The following is a 20,970-nucleotide window of genomic DNA, read 5'->3' as shown; positions in this document are numbered from 1 at the left end:
AATAATGGCGCGCGTAGTTCGCTTGCGAATGTCCTAACCGACGGTTGTGTGGCGGACACACAAAAAACAACAACAAAAAAGAATTGGATTTGAAAATATTAAAAACTTTGAAATTCCAAATAAAACTCTATGTTCAAAAATCGGAAAAAAAACGAAAATTAAACCCAAAAAACTAAAAACTTTTATGCCAAAGACATTTTTTTTCATAATTTTTTCTCAAGTGTTTGTTTTGGTTTCTTTTGTTTTTCGCGGCCACAATTAAAAACAAAAACAAATAAATACAAAAACGCTGAAAGTGACAAATGGATTTGTTTGAAAATCGTTGGCCACGTGCACTCTAGCTAAGCTGCCGCATGAGTTCGTTTCGTCGTCCTTTCGCATCCTTTTTACACAACTTTTTGAAAACACTTGGGTGAGTGTGCCGCCGGAAATTGTATCCACTTATAATAAGATGCCGTTGCCGCCAGAGGGTCGATGGGTCGGTTGGTCGGGGGGTAGCCCCAAAATGCGTTTTCATTAAACCCGGCAATTCAATTAGAAATACAAAATACCATTTTCGGTTGGCCAATTAAAAGCGATAGAAAATTTATTTGAAATTTAATTAAAGTGAAATTAATATCAATTGACTTGGCTAACTCAAGCTTAGCGAAAATACACCTAAATAATTAAAATCACCTAAGATTGCAAATAATAATCAATGTGAGGGAATACCCTCCAAAAAAAAAGAAGCAACTTTTAGCTCAAGTCTCTAGAACATATTAAACAATAGTGAACATTGAAAGAAGTCTTAAACTATGCGAAGATTAAGTCAGTGCGAATTCGTTTTCTCTTATTTTTGTCTGACCCTTTTTTATACAGATGCAACTCGGCGCACATAATCTGAATTGAAAGTGAATTAAAATACTAATACATAAAAATTATTCTTATTTTTCAAAGATGCAGACTTGTTTTTAATGTCTTTTAAAACAATGTCTCCTTTTTAAAAAGAACTTAAACCTTAGACAAAAATATCCAAATCAACATTTTTCTTTTATTTAACCATAAACAACTTTTCGCAGTTTTTGTGTTTTTGAGATTATTTATAATATAAAAAATGGCATTCCAAAAAGCGGATCCATCGGCTAAATAGACGCAAACTTTAAGTGGGGAAGTTTCGAAATAGAATAACAATATATCGAAAATATTTATACATATTTAATAAAAGCGTTTTAAAAGGTTTGCAGACAAATTCACATAGTTTTGTACTTAATTTAAATTTCCAAATGTGTTTTTTTTGCAAATAAATTTTTATTTTCTCAAAATTGTATATGTATGTATGCTTGAAATATAAGTTAGTAAAGTAAAATGTGCCAAAGGCTTTAGGGGGTAAAGATTTCTAACTTAATAGAACTGCCTTTATTCAGGTGGCTTAAGAGTTAAACCAATGTTTGAGGCGATATTTTTTTACATCAAAGTAACTAAATAAAAGTTTTGTTTCGATGACTTAGGAAACACCCAAATGAAAGTTATTATTAATGTATTTTAAAGGGTTATTATTCAAGAATATCCATTAAACAAGTCTTCAGAGTGTACAGATTAAAAGTAGCTTTTCGAGTTTCAAAATTAAATGATTATTTAAAAATAAAATAAAAATTAATACAAAATGGAAAACATGCATACAAAAATATAAGATTCAGGCAAATGTGTAAAGTCCAAAAACCATTTGTTACATTTCCATGGTGATCTCTAATGAGATGGGAAATTCCTCCTACTCATATCATGCATATCATTTTGTATCAGATGTATGCAAATATCTGATATACAGTGGAATTATTTTTTGAATCTTTATCAGTTAACTTGGTAATATATCGAATATGGTTATACCAATCAGGGAGACGTCACCCCAAACTGAGATTCCATCTATGAAACTGGTCAAATTTTAATATTCCAGAACCAATTTCCCTTTAAAATGTCCTATGGGCAATTTCTCCCATATAAAATCCGAAGTAAGATGCGCCACTTATATCACAGAATATCTTCAGTGTCAGTCAAGATCTACCGAAGTTAAATAATGCAAATTTTCAGTCAAGGAGTGAAGTTACCACGAGACATTTTTGAAGATTCATCTTGAGACATTGCGAACAGAATGTGATACAACACTTAAGAAGCATTTTAAGATATTTCATTTACTTAATTGTCTTATTCAAATCCAAACATATGTATTTCGTGTTCGATTTTGTGTAAATGTTTGTAAAAACTTTTTATTAGTCGTCAAATCTTAGCTGGTAGTCCTTGAAAATCCTTGAACTTTTGCCTATAGTCGTATCTTTTGTGTGTTTTTTCAATTGCTCACACGATTTACATAATGAAGAAGAAGGAGCAAGAGGAGTGGGAAGAATGGTAGTACATGCAACCATGCATTTAATTTGAATTCCCCAACCAATTTGCACATTTAATGTGGCTAATTTTCATCTAAATTTAATTGGCCTTAATTGTGGTGTGGTGTGTGGCATGGCTGTAAATGTACAGGTTAACAGCTTGAGTAAGAGTGAAGTTAAGTTAAGTGATTAAATGCCTGCCTACCGGAATGACTTTTAAGCAACAAAATAAAGTGATTTTTTTTTTGTTTTTTGCCAAAGACCGAAGATTGAGTTCAAAAATTCGTTCACTGTCTTTCTGTGTGTGTGTGTGTGTGTGAGTGCGTTTGTGTTTAAAGTAGCAGGAAAAGTGAAAATATTCTAAGAAACTTTGCCATAATATTTGAAAAAGAATTTAAGGCTGCAGGCAAGGACAAACCCCCCAACCACCCCCAAAATCCCCTTCACTAGGACTCTTTGTAATTTTTTTTCCCCCGTTCGCACCGAAATCTTTATCCACTTCTAGTAGCAACAAACCAAGATATGGCATTAAAAATAGAGAAAGAAGAGATGGTACAAAAAAAAAAAAAAAAAATGAACTGAACCAACTCGAATTTTTAGTTTCTGCAGTAAAAATACCAAAAACGCATAGTCATAGAAATGACAGGACTAAAGAACGCAAGGGTAAGGCAAAAAGCAGAGTAGATTGCCCAGTCAAATGCTAGGATGGGGGTCGATTGCGAGAGCAAGAAGGGGTTTTGTTGACTGTTGACCAAGAGATACCAAGTTTAGTTTTTGTTTCTCATGTTGCTGCTGTTGTTGTCGGTGGTTCTTGTGTAGCATCTTCCCCACTTAAACTCATTCTCGTTGAGGCATGCAAAATGAGCCATAAAATGCAGTCAGTCACAAGATGTTGGTTAGGGTTTGGGTCGGCCTCAGGCCTCCATAAATGCCATCAACTCTTAAGTGACTTGAGTGTGTCTATGTGTATGTGTGCGTGTTCTAGCTCTAGCTCCCCTTCTCTCCCTCTGACTCTCTCTCTCTCTGATAAGCCAGTTAGGCAAATTTATCAAGCTTGCATTCAGTTAAAATTTATATGCTAAAATTTGCAACCTAAAATATTTCAAATACTCTCGCAGCTCTCATGAAATGCTGGCAACTTATTTCCTTACTTCACTTTGTAAGCATTTTGAGTCCATTAGCGTTTCAATTAATGTAATGTTAGAGTGTTGGATTTCAGTTTTATATTTAACAAACGCATTTCATTTAGTTGAAAAATTTTTCCCCCTCTCACAATCAGAAATGCACACAATGAAATGTTTCAACTTATAACCCAACAAAATGCAAATGTTATTGTATGTTTTTTGTCAAGTTCTAGCAAAAAAGCATGAATTCTTCTGTCCCTCTTGTCACATATCTCAACGCCGCTCCACTCCACTCCGCCCAGCTCCGCCCCCTTCCTGCCTTCTTGCGTTTTACACTCAACGTTCCAAGTCATAAGCTAATGCAAAGAGGCTAAAAGAAAAAAAAACGCAAAAGAACAAAACTGCTGCATACTTTGCGGTGCTTGCTGTCAAAAAAAAATAAAACACAAAAACAAGATAAACACGTTTACAAATTTTGCTCCACTCCCTCACACAGAATCACATGAGAAAATGTTTGAAAAACATTTGCCATGGGGAGACGGGGGAAAAGGCATTTCCCCTTGGTGTGTAAATTTAATTGATTGACATCATTTACACAGAAAGTCAGAAGTAAAACAACATTATGTCAATACATACCTACATACATATGTATACATATATCATAGATATACTTATTCTGTTGACATACTGTATACTTATTTTAAAGTGTCTTAATGCTAATTTGTGTATACATACATATATTGACACAATTCCATCTACCAGTTGGGCAATCAATTCTACTTAAGTTTTGTTAACCGATTCCAATTCAATCAATGTGAGTGAATTTGTAGATTTAATTTTCTACTTCAATAGAAGGTCAGCCTCTTTTCAGCATCTTTAAAACGTTTAACGCTTTAGTAAACTTAAATCATACGTAACTCAGAATTGATAAAGAACAGTATTTATTTCAAGTCTAGACAAAAATCTACACAATTCACATTATCACAGAGATTATATCTTTAAAAATCGGTTTGATGGAGTTTTGTATATATGTATACAACAAAATCAACGGAATGACCTATCTTGGCAAGTACACCATGGCGTATGTGTAATACAAGGTGGCGCAAAAGAAGTCATCCGATGTTGTTTGGCTCTTATTTTTTTTCTAAATGAAAAACTTCGATTCTGTTTTTTGATTATGTTTATTTATACCTTTAGAATTAATTGTGTTAAGTCGAGAAGACGATATCGGACAAATGGGCGCCGTCACAATTGATTGCCATACGGGCTCGTTTTATGGCATTTTCCATCACTTCGGCGAGCGTTTCGAGCGATAAATTCTCGCATTCGTGTCGGATATTTTCCTTGAGGGCTTCCAAGGTCTCAGGCTTGTTGATGTAAACACGGGACTTCAAAAAACCCCATAAAAAGAATACCGGGACCGTTAAATCGGGCGATCTGGCGGGCCAGTGCAAATCGGCAAAACGCGAAATTAAGCGACCCGGAAACGCGTCCTTCACAATTATTCCGCGTTCTTGGGGAGTGTATCGCTCCATGGCTTATTCACTTGTATTTTGTATCTGTCTAGTCTACAAATGTCAAAACAGATTTGACATTGGCGGCCATTTGCAAAAATGAGAGCACTTTTCCGCCACCTTGTATAATTAATTTCTCAAAATGCTTAGGCTATTATTTTGTCATTTGCTAGCTAAATTTATCAATATTCTATTAATAAATTTAGAAAGTGAATTTGTAAATAAATCTTAATTTTATATATTTGGCTCCAATTATTGGAAAATATTGATTTCAAAGTAAATTTGCAAGATTTTTTGCCGTTTTTTTTTTTTAGTCACAAAAAGTGTTAGTGAAAATTAAAAGAAAAAATTACAAAAAAGAAGATTGAACCAAACATCTTGACCTTTTTCTTATGATATATATATAGTTCTTTGATCCGCCTGAGTTAAACAATGAGAGGGGTAGAGAAAATGCTATGCTCATCAAATATCATTTAATTCGGTTAGTTACATTTCATTCACACAATTAATTAATAATTAGCTGAAATAGTTAGTTGTTGTTTTTGTTATTGTTGTTGATGTTGCTGTGGTGTGGTGTTACTTAAGAACACGCCCACAATGTCTGCCGTGTCAGAGCTCATCCAGGAGTTATCGAGATGAAAAGCTTCGAGCGTTTCCAAGAACTGAAAGCAGAGACAACAAAATTATGTGGCATGGGGCAAGACAGGCAGGCAGAAGGCACAGACAGTATAAACGTGGGTAAAACGAAAAGTGGCCTTTGAAGTCAATTTTTCCCTCCAATCCCTCACACACTCACAAACACACACTCATTCACACACATACACACACACACAAAGCCAACAATACACATTTCACATGACTGAAGGCGATTGCTGCTGCATGCTAATCGAGTAAAAATATGCCGCAGGTACTTGCCCTCCTGGCCCAAAAAACAAAAAAACAAAAACCAAAAACAACAAAAACAACCAGAGGGCCGGGGCTAACTTCGATCGCGTCAAAGTTTGTATACCCTTGCAACTTTTTTGGTAACTTTTTCCTTACCTATAGCCATCAAAGGGGAAAAACGTTTAAGCTAAAAGGGCTAATGTTTCCGAAAGAACGGCCTACAATCTTAGCATAGGAAATAACGAAGATATTGATCAAAGTCACTGTTTTCCACGGATCGTTCTTATGGGAGCTATATGATATAGTTACCCGATCCTTATCAAATTTTGCACAGTCTTTAACAGATATATTAAACTAACAAATGTTTAATTTGAAAGCAATCGCGTCAAAAGTAACGAAGTTATTGACAAAAGTCACTGTTTTCGAAAGATCGTTCCTAAGGGAGCTATATGATATGCTCACCCGATCTTGATCAAATTTGGCATAGTCGTTTATATGTATAATAAACTCAGCAATATTATTAATTTCACGACAATAGCTCAGAAAATAACGAAGTTATTGAGAAAAGTCACTGTTCGTGACTTTGCCGTTTGTATGGGAGCTATATGATATAGTGGTCCGATCCGTCTAAATCCGAGATATACAGTATATACAAGCCCTGCTTGCAGTATATACAAGCCTTCATTCAAAATTTCAACTCTGTAGCTCTAACGGTCTAGGAGGAGTTTGCGTTGATCCAGACGGACGGACAGACAGACGGACATGGCTATAAGAACTCGTCTCGTCATGCTGATCAAGAATATATATAATTTATATGGTCGGAGATGCTTCCTTCTATGCGTTGCACACTTCTGACCAAAATTAATATACCCTTTTTGCAAGGGTATAACAACAACCATTCGTTCTTTCTCATTTTGTTTGTTTGTGGCATTTTATTTGTAAATAATTTATTAAAGCGTTTCCACAATTTTTCCTCTGATAAAAGCTTTATGCATATGAATTTTTTTGTATTGCGCATCGGAATATATCATAGAATCGATAAGTCATATTCCCCATAATATGTTGGCTGTTGAATTATTTGGAATTTTGTGATAAGAATTTTGCAAATGTCAAAGACCAAGAGAATTCAAACAAATACTAAAAATCAAAGAATGAAGTAGTAGAGCAAATCAGCATTCAGTCTAATAAATAGTAAATTCAATGAATGAGGCTTGAAACTAAATAAAAGAATTGAATAAAAGCAACTTATGATATAGAAGTAGACTCATTCCACATTGGAATATTCGATGAAATGAAGTGGGTAGTGAGACAAATGACCCTTAAAAAATGACTAATCATGTTGTGAATAAGTTCGAACTCAGGTCTCGGTCTTGTCTATAATCCAATTTGATTTAAGTGGGTTTTGAAATCGAATATATTTTTTTTCCAAACCGAACAAACGTTTAGGCTATTTCAATTCAATGGAGTTAAGGCCGTGTGCTATAAATTCATTAAATACTCAAAATATTATAGACTCATCTAAGTGTCTGCCTTCGAAATTTTCCAAATGATGTGGTCATTCGACATTCATTCCGTAATGTGCTAATACTTACAACACAGTGAATATTCAGAGTTGTCGAATGATCAATTACACCAATTCATTTCTTTGAAGTTTTTAAAAATTTACTTAAAACTTGATATTCATATTTAAATGAGAGTATCCATTATCCAATACTTTTTAATATTTTTCGGGGCTTTTAAAGGTTCAACTAAATTTGAAAAAATCAGTTAGATATTTACAATTCCACCTGAGAAAAACAGGTGGAATAATCAAAGTTATTTGCATAATATATTCAAAAATCTGCCAAACGCGAACGACTGCTTAATTTATTTACATTTTTTCCAATTAATCTTTTGTTTTCGCAATACCAATCATTGTCATAAGTGTCCATTGAAAAGTTTGTGATGTCATTTAGATGTTAATTAAAAAAAAAAATAAAGTAACAGTTTGATTAAGAATTTTAAAGGTAGTAACATTGAAGTGTGTGAGAAAAACTAAAGAAGTGAATCAGTGATCTAGTAAGTCAATGAACTGGTGAATCAGTGATCTAGTAAGTCAGTGAACTAGTGAGTCAGCGAACTAGTGAGTCAGTGAACTAGTAAGTCAGTGAACTAGTGAGTCAGTAAAAAGCCAATGAAAATTCAATCAGCAAGTGAACATGTTCACTCACCTCACTGAAGAAAGTTGTTCAATTACTCACAAGTGGTAACTAAAAACTTAGTTAAAGTCTTAACACTTTTCAATTCTAGACAAATCCACCATATATGTAGATAAGCATACCCAGCCTTTATTTAAATAAAGTTACCAAAAAATTAGCAATACGCCAGCCTCTGACACAAAGCTATGCTATATATGTATGTACATGCTATGTACGTATGTACATACATACTATACCAAAGCATTGGTTAATTATTCGGTTGTTGGCCAGAAGTCATGGACTCCTTAAAGTGCAAACATATTTGCTGACCGCAATATGTAAGCTTGTTGCTTCAGAGCTTCAGAGTGGGGAGGACTAAAGTAAAGACTATGCCACCTTGTGTTGTCCTGCCACCAAAATAGTTTGCTCTCAAACGAAATTGCGCACATTCATTTCCGTTGCACAGTGTTGTCCCCATCCCCTGTGTGGTGGTATGTGTGTGTGTGTGTGTGTGTGTGAAAGAAAGAAAACAAATCAGAAATGAGCTAGAAGGCAGAGAAATGGAGGGACAAAGAAATAGAGTGAGATATGGGAATTGGTGCGAACGAAAAAATAATTTTTTTTTTTGAATTATTAACTGCTTTTTTTTTCATGACACACAGAGATTTCAAATTCCCTTCTGCAAATAGGATAAAAAACTTAAATACTCGGTTATTCATATTATTTGGAACTAGTTCATTGGTTAGAGGAGGAGAGGAGAGGAGAGGAGAGGAGAGGAGAGGAGAGGAGAGGAGAGGAGAGGAGAGGAGAGGAGAGGAGAGGAGAGGAGAGGAGAGGAGAGGAGAGGAGAGGAGAGGAGAGGAGAGGAGAGGAGTAATCTAATCAGAGGATAATCTTAAATTAGGTGTTATAATTTGTTATGTGTTTTTATTTAGTTTAAACCTTCATTAAATATTTTAATTGCAATTAGCTAATGAACTAGTTCATTATATAAGTTGCCTGTAAAACTAGTTCTTATAATGGCTAATAAGAAGCCAACTTTTGAATTTGATATTCTTGTAAGCACTTCGCTTCTCAGTGAGAAGTGTAACTGAAAATCTAATCAAATTTTTATCTATGTATGTGTGAAGTAGATACATATTGTCTCTCTCTGGTGGCCTCACTGATTTTCCCTCACACATGATTAAGCATAATTCAATTTAAACATCAACGTGTGAGTGTGTGGGTGTGAGTGTAAGGCTGGTGGTTTGCTTATTAAAATTTATGATGAATGTTCTATGTTTCATCGTCATGTGTGTGAGTTTGAGTCTGTAGCTAAAAAGTTTTACAACTTTTTGCCAAATTATAATTTCTACCCCCGCCCATAAGTAATAAAACTTTTACGCCCAAATATGTATGCAATGTGCATGTTACTGTAGTCAATTGTATAACTCTATGGATGTGTGTGAGTGTGAGTGGGCGTGTGTGTGTGTGTGTGTGTGTCGAGTCAAATGTCACAAAGAAGAGAGAGTGCTGGTTGCTTGAGCAACAGAATGGCATAAAAAATTTAACAAAAGAAATGTGAAAATATGCCAGCGGGTTAAGCAGGCTCTGCCCTTGTCTTGGCCCCAAACCGTTCTCCTATTTTTGTCCCTTTGCTTTAATAGCCCTATGTACCCTACTACACTGCTTGGCTTGTTGCGTTTGGTTTTTTGTTTTCTTTTTGTTCTTGTTGTCTTGGGAAGTGGGGTAGAAGAGGTGGGCGTGGTAGTTGGCATTAAATTATGAACTCAACAATGCATGTGTCGTGTTTGCTAGAGAAGATGGGCGGCACTGTGGGTGTGTCCAAAGCCACAGACATATTTGTGCACATACACACATACATACAGACAAAGTATCATATGAACATACGTACATATATACAACATAGTATACATACATACGAAATAACATACATTCTCCAAACCAGAAGCAAAAAACTTCTACAATTCAGGGGACCACAAATCAGGGGGACAGTTTGAAATTGTTTTTTCAAGGCATTCTGAATTACATTTACATCAGCAAATCACCAAATTTCCGTTTTGTAAGTCCTACAGAATCTAAAATTCGAAAAGTCAATTATATTCAAATTGAAAACAAACATCATATTATTTCGACTTTTCTACTAGATTTCACTTTATGTAGGAAACCTCAATCCTGTTGAATTTATAGCATACTTTTTTGGGGCTTTGTTATTATGATGAGATTAGAATTTCAATCTCTATTATTATTTCATATATTTCTTTTGTTATGAGTGTTTTTTAAAATGGTAAATTTTTTTAAAATAAATCGTAAAAATTTGTGTTTTGACATTTGAAAAATGTTTTGGAAATCGTTGCTGAGAACAATTCTATCGTTTTGTTTTGGTTTTTTTTCGTTTTTATTTATTTTTGCATCTCTCGACCGCAATATACAATACGTTTCACTTAAGCGTTAAGTAGTTTTGCACATAAGCAGAAAAGGTTAATTTGATTTTATTAATGAAATCATTAGTAGAAATGACACACAAAACGTTGTAGTCGGGTATGGGAGGGGGGACGAAAAAAGAAAGGAAAAAAAGGTACAACCAAAATGGATTTAATGTACCGTGTGAATAACTTTTCTTTATATTTTTTTTCGTTGGGGGCGACACTCGTTGGGGATGTACCATGATTTTCCTTGGCCCAGCCCTTTTGTGTCTTTATTTCGTTTTGCGTGTCCATGCCGCACCGTTTCTCCATGCCATGCCACATTATTCCATTCAATGTTTGGAAGAACCTGAGCTCTTTTCTATTTTATTTCAGTCATGTCATGACAGTCGGTGAATTTCATTCAGGTTTCTCTCCCTCTCTCTCTCTCTCTCTTGTTTTTCTTCTTTTTTGGATATCGTACATCAGTTGGTCTACCCGTATGTTGACCATTGAAAGCGTAACGGTAAACATGTAGTAAAACAGTATAACCGTACAACAACAACAACAATAAGCATCGGCAACGGATGTGGTCATTCACACAAATTAAATATTTGCTTATGGCTGTTGTAGGTGAAGCGCGTCGCTTGTCGTCCTTCTCATCCTCATACTCATTCTCATCGTCATGAGCCGTTCAAACGACCCATATACACGGACAGAAAGTGCTGCCTGCCATCTCTTTCGCCATTGTCCTGGTTTCATTGTGGAGTATGCCATACGGTGTTAAATTAATTGCCACAAAATTTTGATGGCATACAAAACCAGAGGGCCGGGGCTAACTTCGACCGCGTCAAAGTTTGTATACCCTTGCAACTTTTATGGTAGCTCTTTCCTTACCTATAGCCATCAAAGTGGAAAAACGTTCAAGCTAAAAAAACTAATGTTTGCAAAAGAACGGCCAACAATCTTAGCATAGGAAAAAAATAATTGTATAGCCATCAAAGCAGAAATAACGAAGATATTGATAAAAGTCACTGTTTTCCACCGATCGTTCCTATGGGAGCTATATGATATAGTAACCCGATCTTTATCAAATTCGGCATAGTCATTAAAAGATATATTAAACTAACAAATGTTTAATTTAAAAGCAATCGCGTTAAAAGTAACGAAGTTATTGACAAAAGTCACTGTTTTCGAAAGATCGTTTCTACGGGAGCTATATGATATAGTAACCCGATCTTGATCAAACTTGGCACAGTCGTTTATATGTGTAATTAACCCACCAATTTCATGACAATAGCTCAGAAAATGACGAAGTTATTAAGAAAAGTCACTGTTCGTGACTTTGCCATTTGTATTGGAGCTTTATGATATAGTGATCCGATCCGGCTGAATCCGAGATATACAACGCCTGCAGTATATACAAGCCTACATACAAAATTTCAGCTCTGTAGCTCTTACGGTCTATGAGGAGTTTGCGTTGATCCAGACGGACAGACGGACGGACGGACGGACGGACGGACGGACATGGCTATTTGAACTCGTCTCGTCGTGCTGATCAAGAATATATATACTTTATATGGTCGGAGATGCTTCCTTCTATGCGTTGCACTCTTCTGACCAAAATTAATATACCCTTTTTGCAAGGGTATAAAAATAGCAAACATTGGGTAGGACATTATTGCGATTATCCTTTATTTTTTTTGTTTCCTTTGAATGGGCATTGAATGGTCATTTGAATGATAAGACCAAATTATATAGGTATACAAATACATGTAGGCCTTGAAAGTTCATTAACGAACTATGTTTAAATGACTAAAGTTGATAGATAAATGTGATTTGCTATTAAAAAACAATTAGACACATTTTCATTTTTGTTGCCAAAGATCTTTGGAATGGATAAATCTTTCTTTAAAATCTTTGAAATAGCCAAATACCATAAAAAGCGCCGAATTTTGCTATAAGAACTAAATATATATGAAACTTATAAGATATGTCTTGATATTGGGTTCCACATCCTAACATAAGGACTTTATAGATATTATAGATATGTATAGATATGGCTATATCCTATAATATAGCACTTTATAGATATGGTTTCAAAGCTTATGAAAACAGTCAAAAACTTATTTAAATGTTTATTGATTCAAGCTGATTTGCACTTTGCACTAGTCGAGATACCAGTTATTCAGTCAGTTCATTGTGAGTTCAATGAAAATCATTACTAAAGAAAACTAATTCAATGCCAAGATACAAGAACTTGAAAACACTTTAGATGCCTCCACCTTTTTTTTTTTATTCTCTTTTTTGATATCCTTGGGCAACCACCTCAACAAGCTTAACCACCACAACCAACACCACCATCACACCACCAATATAGCCTTATTCAGTAACATCAGAAGCGGCATCGTATTGTATCTTTTGTTGGGACGATTAAACTTTGATCTAAGCATTTCGAACTTTGAGCATTCTTTTTCAAATCGACTGCGTAAAGAAAAAGAGAGATGGAGAATGAGAGAGAAAGTGAGTGAGAGTGAGTGGGGAGGGCAGCATGAAAAGATTTGCAAAGGATAGGGTTTGGGTTTGTGTTGCTATTGCTTTTGGGATTGAAAACGAAAGCGGGATAAAAACATTTAAATAGATTTCTTTTTGACCTCATCTCGTCCACTTTGTCAGCTTTTTTTTCTGTTGGGGTTTCTTTTTTTTTTTATACTTGAAAATTACATGAATTTTACTTAACATTTGTGAAAATTTTAAATGCAGTCGACTTACTTGTGTTTTTTTAGACAAAGTGGTGCCAACTATTAAATTAAAAAGTAATTTTAGCTGAAATAAAGAAAACAGCTAACATAGCTTAAAAGGCCAAAATAGCTTTAAAAAGCTATTATAGCTAAATGAAACCGTAAATGCTAAGAAAACTAAACAAAATGACAATTTTATGTAAATTAATTAAAGTTTAAGAGCAATTTAAAGTAATAACGAAACATTTATTAACTAAGCCTAACTAGTTTAGAGGATTGAAGAGGATAGAAGTCTGCTTAAAATAGAGATAAAAACTAAATCGTATTGGTGGTAGGTAGCATAAACCTCAAGAATCCAACATGAGTGCGTGTGTGTGGGTGTGTGTGTGTATATGTGGGCTGTAAGCACTTGGCATTGTTAGCGTGAAGTGTGTAATAGACCGACACACATACATTTAGAACTACATTTACGCCTACAAATAGATGTATGTATGTAGGCAACCTCTACCTTAACCACCTCTAGAATCAAGATAAAGACACTTGTTCCAATTCCTGTTTCAGTTTCAGGTTCAGTTCCAGTTTCAGTTTCAGTTTCTCATTTCTTTTTGGCGGTTATAAAGAAAAAGAAAACAGAAAACAGAAAACGAAAGAATAAAAAGGCTTATGGAGCATGCAAATAAGTTGGCAGTTGACATTGTATATATGTATGTATACAAAACATGAAGATGTTTGCCATTGCCGCAATATACACAAATCACATCCTTAAAGGCGAGAGTTTGAGAGGGAGAGGGAGAGTGAGAGTATGGCATGAAGTAGGAAAGCAGTCGAGAAGGTGACGGGCGCGTTGAAGCGCTAAACGTGCCGACTAAATGTTTGTGCCCAGGTTCTATCAACATAGATAAAGATACACTCGCATTTACACACAAGAAACGGTAAAACGTAGAATACACATACATAAAGCTGACGTTGTCGTTGTCATCTTATCCTTATCAATTCTTCCTGCCTTCCTTCCTTCCTACAATGCGTGTGGGTGTGGGTGTATGTGTGTGTGTGTGTGCGTGTGCGTGAGATCGTCCGTCCGTGTCTAACCGCCGTATATCGCTCGTTCGTTTTCGTCCTTGCATCACTTCCGCTAAGACAATAACCGATGCTAATGTATTATACGTGTCAATGTTGAATCTTATTTGACTGATATGTGTGCGTTTCTCTTTGCCACATTGAGTGTGTGTGTGTGTGTGTGTGTGTGTGTGTGTGTGTGTGTGTGTGTGTGTGTGTGTGGGCGTGAATGATAGAAACTACATCGATATGGTTGGTGTCCCAAGTTGCCTTGGTCTGTCGACTTGTGACAAATGTCTGCACTGCCTTCCGCCCCGTGGGCATTTGCCTCTATACCCAGGACTATCCTTGGCGTGGGCTGGGATACTTATAGGCAAAAAAGTCAACAAGTTGCTTGCCCAGGACTTGCCGATAAGACCAATACATATTTCAATTTGCACAACAAATCAAATAAATTAGTTTCGAAAAAATATAATGTACATATGTATATATATATCGCAAAATCGATAATTATTAATTACTTGTTTGGGCATCAATCATAGTCAGAGCTCAAAAGTCAATCTACATTGATTTCCATCAGTTTGAAAATACAAAAAACATATACATATATATGTATCTCTCTGGTCCTTTTTATCTTTGAGATTGATCGAAACAGATAGGACATGAGTATATGGTTTCGATTTCTTAAATATCTGTCCAATATCCACTGCAGGAGCATTACCTTGGAAAATTAATTTGTTTACCCTTGGGATAAATGAAATGCCTTAGGCATATATTTAATTACAAAGTTTTCAATTAATTCATTACAATTATTTTATGCAATTTAAATTTTTTTTCAATTGGAACTGAAGTCATGAAATGAAATTTCTATTAGACAAAAAAACCTTTGACATTTCGATGTAATATATCGTTTCTGTTTTGAAATGTTGTTAAATGTCGTCTTCTATGAAAAGGAAATGACTCGTCAATCCATTTCACTTCGTTGGTAAAAGTACTCTGTACCCACACACAGACACACACACACACACACACACACAGGAATGATAGGATAGGCAAGGGGAACCTCACAGCCATAATTTTGTATACTGTATGATGTCTGCATTAGACAAAGAGAGTCTATCGTTGAGCCTAAATAAGAGATAAACATGCGCACACATACACACACACACACACACACACAAAGGCACCAACACAGACACTGATGTATAAATCTATATATATATATGTACTTAGATACAGCATCCACCGACAAAGCCTGCCATTATTTATACTTTTTGAACACCCTTTTTGAAGGAAAAGCTTCAAGCACGACTTCAGTTTGCAGATCTTTTAAAGATACAAAGAATGACTAAATAACTAGAAATGCTTTGAATTTAATTTGTAAATTTGAAATTGTTAAGCTAATATTTAATACTAAAACTTATTTAAACGAATGTTAGTTTCTCTGAGCATCGATCACTTTCGCCTTTTTTTTTGGTTTTGATTAAAATTTTTGCACAATTTTGATTGGGATCATCCATAAATATGCCAACTTTTGTTAAAGTTGGCTTCACCCTGGAGCTTGCATGGACATTTGCTTAAATTGTCAACAATTTAAATTGAATCAAGTTTCTGTCCTTAACCCTTGGAGTCCCTAATGAACCCGTGCGTAGATTTAAGTGACATTTTTACTTATACACATTTTTATGGAATTTTCATAAAGTTTACGCTCTCTTTTTTAAGGTTCATTTTTTAGGTTGTTTTCTTACATTTTCTTTCTCTTCTTTTTTGTATTTGTATTTGCCAAGAAATGAAAGAATTGAACTTGTCTGCCATTTTTTTAGGGCGTTTTATTTATTTCATTTTTCTCGGTTGGCATATAAAAAAAGCGAAAAGTTTAAACAGTTTACAGCTGGCCCTGAAGGCTAAAACGATGATTGCGAGAAGGTTGTGTGCGACGGAAGGGTCCGGAGGGGGTCGACAAAAAAATTATATTGAGATACAAATGTTTTCTCTCTCTCTCTCACACACTGTCTGTAAGTGTGTCTGTGTGTGTGTTCATGTGTGTGTGGCTGTTGCCAAAAGTCTGTAAAGTCTGTAAAAAAGTTTAACGCTTGGTCACATCAAGCATACGCACTGTTGCATGTGGCCAAGTGGAAGCCACATTCAGGGGGAATGGAATAACAGGAAAACCCCTTCAAAAAAAAAAAATTAAACGAAGCAATAAATTATGCCACTGCCAATGTGTGTTTGTATGGGTGTGTGTGTGTGTCTGTGTGTGTGTGTGTTTGTGGGTAGATGTGTTTAAGTATACCCCATTATGTATGCAGATTTCCCTAATCTTTTTTTTTCCTTTTGGAAAGGTTTGCTGGAAAGGATTTTATATTTTTATTCGGCCTGAGGATTACTTTTGCATCATATTAATCCTCATATATATGTCGGAATTGTTATTGATTTATTATCAATAATGTTGCACATATATAAATCTGATCACAGATCAGCAAGTTAATAGAGCAGAATAATATATTAGCTCAAGTTTATATGTGGCCCAAGCAAACTAAAACGCTAGAAACGAAGGAACTAAAGCAATAACTACTTTTACTTCTTTGCACGAGCCGGCGAAGATCCTTAATCATACATAAATACTTTTCCAGCATATTGCAAGCTTTATGGGGCAAAGTTTTGTAGCCAAGGAGCCCTAGATCTTTCTATGAATAGGTAAGCCCTAGGAAGTAAGTGCTGGCGTGTATTCTATTTCTATCGACTAAGAAATGATAAGGCCATTTTGGAATCCTCACGTATCAATTTCAATATACTCAGACACTAAAACTATTAACTTTGAGTGAGATATTCGTCAAATTTAAGACGATAAAAAGATTTAGACTAAGACTCAGAGGATGTGCCACGTTTTGCTTTTATCTATCTTATCATCAAGTAATTATAAAGCGGGAAAACAGGTTCAATCTAATGACTACATCAACAAGTTTACATTTATGCTTTTGAAGTCCAAAAAACAAAAAGCAATAAATATCAAAGAAGCTAACATCGGCTATGCCGAAGTTTATATACTCTTGCAGTCCTTGGTAATAATAATTTTACATGTTCAAAATTTGTTTTCTGCAACTCAATTCATCAATATACAAACAAAACAATTTTACTCTCTATTTTACAATTTGTTCTTCTTCTTCCCTTATTTTCAAAGCAAAGCAACGCACGCATACACATACAGTTCATGTAGCGTTGCGTCTGTGTGTGTTATATTTATCCGATCACATTCATATTTTGGGATCTGGGGTTTTATATCCAACATTATCACATATGTAAATTTCATAGCATACTCCGATTTTTATGAAAATGTTTCTTCTAGTTCTTCTACAGCTATATGATATAGTGGTCCGATCCTTATGAATTTAAGACGGCTGAGTAAAACGCATACGCACAGACGGACGGACAGACGGACAGACGGACATGGCTATATCAACTCAGCTTCTCATGCTGATCAAGAATATATACGGAAACGTCTCCTTCTGTGCGTTACAAACATCTGACCAATTTTATAATGCCCTCTGCAAGGGTATAAAAAAGGATATTGATGATAAACCCTTTGTCATAAGGATAGAATAAATTTCAAATCTCTTTGAGTTTTCTTAATTATTTATTTTTCGCTAAGCAATGTTTAACAGTAACTGAATACTTTTCTCTAATCGCCCAGGAGATTAACAAACAAAAAAAAAAGAACAAAAACTTTTCCACAACAAAAAAAAGAAACCAAAAAAAAAATAGGAATAGAAGACGGATGAAAAAAGGGTTGCCATCGAAAAGGTTTAACAAATATTTTGACAGATTTTTTCATAAATATTTTAACTGCATTTGTCATTAGCCAACAAGAAGAAGTTGTAGGCAAGGGAATGGGAAGTGGCTTTGTTGGGGGTAGAAGGAATTTCGAATGTAAGCCTAAGCCTAAGGGGGAATCCCCATGCTCACATTTACCACACATAATTGTTGTGAAATGTTTGTCTTTATGTTAATGTCTTCATTCGGATTCTTTTTGAGTTTGTGTGTGTGTGTGAGTGTGAGTGTGTATGTGTGTTTGAGTGTGAGTGGGTAGGTGTGTGTGTGTGTGTGTCGGGTGACAAGCTTTCGAATCATAATTCTCCGGCTTGTGTTTAATGCGCATATTTATTTTATTTTTCATTTCTTTTTTGCTGTTGTTGCTCTTGTTTTTTGTTTTTTTTTTTATTTGTTTGGTCCTGTATTAAGTTAATTAATGCGTCGCATAAGCTGCTACTCGTTTGTCCTTGTTGTCCTTCATCAAGTCAATCACATCGCAGCAACAACAACTTTTCCAGATATTTCTAATGTGCTTTTGGCATTTTTAATTAATTTTCCAAGGGGCTTATGAACTTTAAATATTTTACTTTGGCTAAACAAATTTACAACGAGCAATTTCAGTCAGGTATTATGTATATATGTATGTATAATATAATGTACATATGTATATAGACATTACATATGAAAATAAGCAAGGTAATAATCAAATTCAACAAATATTAGTCATTGTGTTAGAATGATATTTGTTGAAATTACCAAACTGAAACTGAAAAGGCACATATAAATATATGTACATATTTCTGTAATATTTAAGCTTCTATCAGGAATGTAATGCACAATTGTTGATTCACTCAATGGAATAAACCTTTATCTGTTTTCCAGCTCATAGCAATAAATTTATTTACGTTTCTCTAGCTTTTTGTCTCATTGCGCCTTTAAATTTCATCAAAACGGCAAACATTCTGATCCTTTGTCTATGTGGTAAATGCAATTGGGATTGTCTCTGGTCCATATTAAGAAATCCCATGAGTAACGACCTCCTGTAAGAAACAACACAACCCTTGGGGAATATATTCACATTTGAATGTAAATGAAATCTCATTGAATAACTATAACAAACATTCAATACAAAACCTAATTGATTGGTATCCAAACGCCTAGACAATCAACATTTATCAAAACCAATTCATATACTGACTAATTAAAGTAAGTAGTAGTAAGTAGCTAGCTAGTTCGCTTATCTTTGGGGTCTTTGGAATGAGTTGTGATGTGGTGTGAGCTATGTGTATTATGGGACAGGCCATTTTTCAATTTTTTTTTTATTTAAAGGATATGGTGGCACATATTAAAATGCTGTCACTCAATAAAAAAAAAAAACAAGATACAAGTGGAAAATATGCAAAAATAATGCTTAGAATAAAACACTTTTATATGGTAAAAGATATGGGACATTTCGAGCACATTCCATCGATATCCAAGCAAATAACAAAATAAAAAATATAAATAAATGTGTGTCTGTGTGTGTGTGTGTGTGTGTATATACCTATATTTATATATTGAAAAATAACAAAACAAAATGTAAACAAATCACAATAAATAACAAATACTTAACATGGCTAGAAAATTTTTGCAATTATATTGACAGAAAAATGGCAGAGGCAAACAACAAAAAGAAAAACACAAAACGAGCAAGAGAAAAAAAAATAAGTTGAAAAGTTTTTACTTTCTTCTTGGCATCTTGCATAAATTTGAAATCTGAGAAAAGTTCGTTTCTAGCCCACTTATTTGTTAACGCCCAGATGAAGGCGGTTGGACGGCAATGTTAGGCCATGTGTAATTTATATACCCTATACCATTATGCCAGGAAGTAAATGAATGATATTAAGCTAAGCCAAGGCAAATGACATCCTCACTATTACTAATAGAGAGGGACTAAACAACTCTAGCAGATGTAGGGGTCACCAATTAGGCAATTTGGCATTACAATTTTGAAAATACTTTATTAGGAGTCAATAGTAAAATATCAAACAAAATAAGTATATAAACAATTTAACTATTAACTATTGAGATGAACATCTTATTGCACTAAGAATGATAGCAATTAGGTTAATAGACAATTATCGATTTTTTGATGATCAAAGAGATTTTACAGAGTTGCCAAATACCTGAAGCTTGCATAAGTTCAATTTGGTACTTGGTAGAGGAAACATTCAAGAAACATTGATCGATTTGTTGATGATCACAAAAACAGATAGTTATTAATATATTTTAAATTCTAAAGAGTTGCCAACAGCCTTGAAGATGCATATGTTTAATTTGTCTCTTGGTATAGGGTACCTACAAGTCGTTGTGTATAACTTAATATTAAGAGTTTCATATATTATATATGAGTGTGTATACATTTTTTGTTTTTGTGTGAGTGTGTGCGTGTGCGTGTCGCTTAATTCAATACGCATAAACAATAATTTATGCATTTTTATTGAAGTTTGTGTTGGCCATGTTACAGCACTCACTTGCACACACACACACACACACACACACACACATACACACTGTGCCACTCCACATACACAAATAGAAGTCGCGGATGTTGCTTTAGGGAAATTGGTTTCATATTAATCTTAGATGAGCATCGGGCTATACATACATTAGGTGTATGTACATATATGAAGATTCGAATTGAATTAAAATTTTCTTTATGAATGAATTAAGAAGACGGCAAACAGTGCATGTTTTATTCACTTTGATGCATTACGAATAATGCTCTGATTTAAATTTTTAAATTATATCATTTCATTTAGATATTTATTTGTATTGCAATACTCAAAGTGGTGAATACAATTATTAGGAGGTTATTCTAATTCAAATACGTTATAATTTAGTCCTTTGGTTGATGGTTTT

The sequence above is a fragment of the Drosophila willistoni genome, assembly GCF_018902025.1.
Source record: "Drosophila willistoni isolate 14030-0811.24 chromosome XL unlocalized genomic scaffold, UCI_dwil_1.1 Seg142, whole genome shotgun sequence".
In the NCBI taxonomy this organism is placed as follows: domain Eukaryota; kingdom Metazoa; phylum Arthropoda; class Insecta; order Diptera; family Drosophilidae; genus Drosophila; species Drosophila willistoni.
This window is presented reverse-complemented; position numbering follows the sequence as displayed.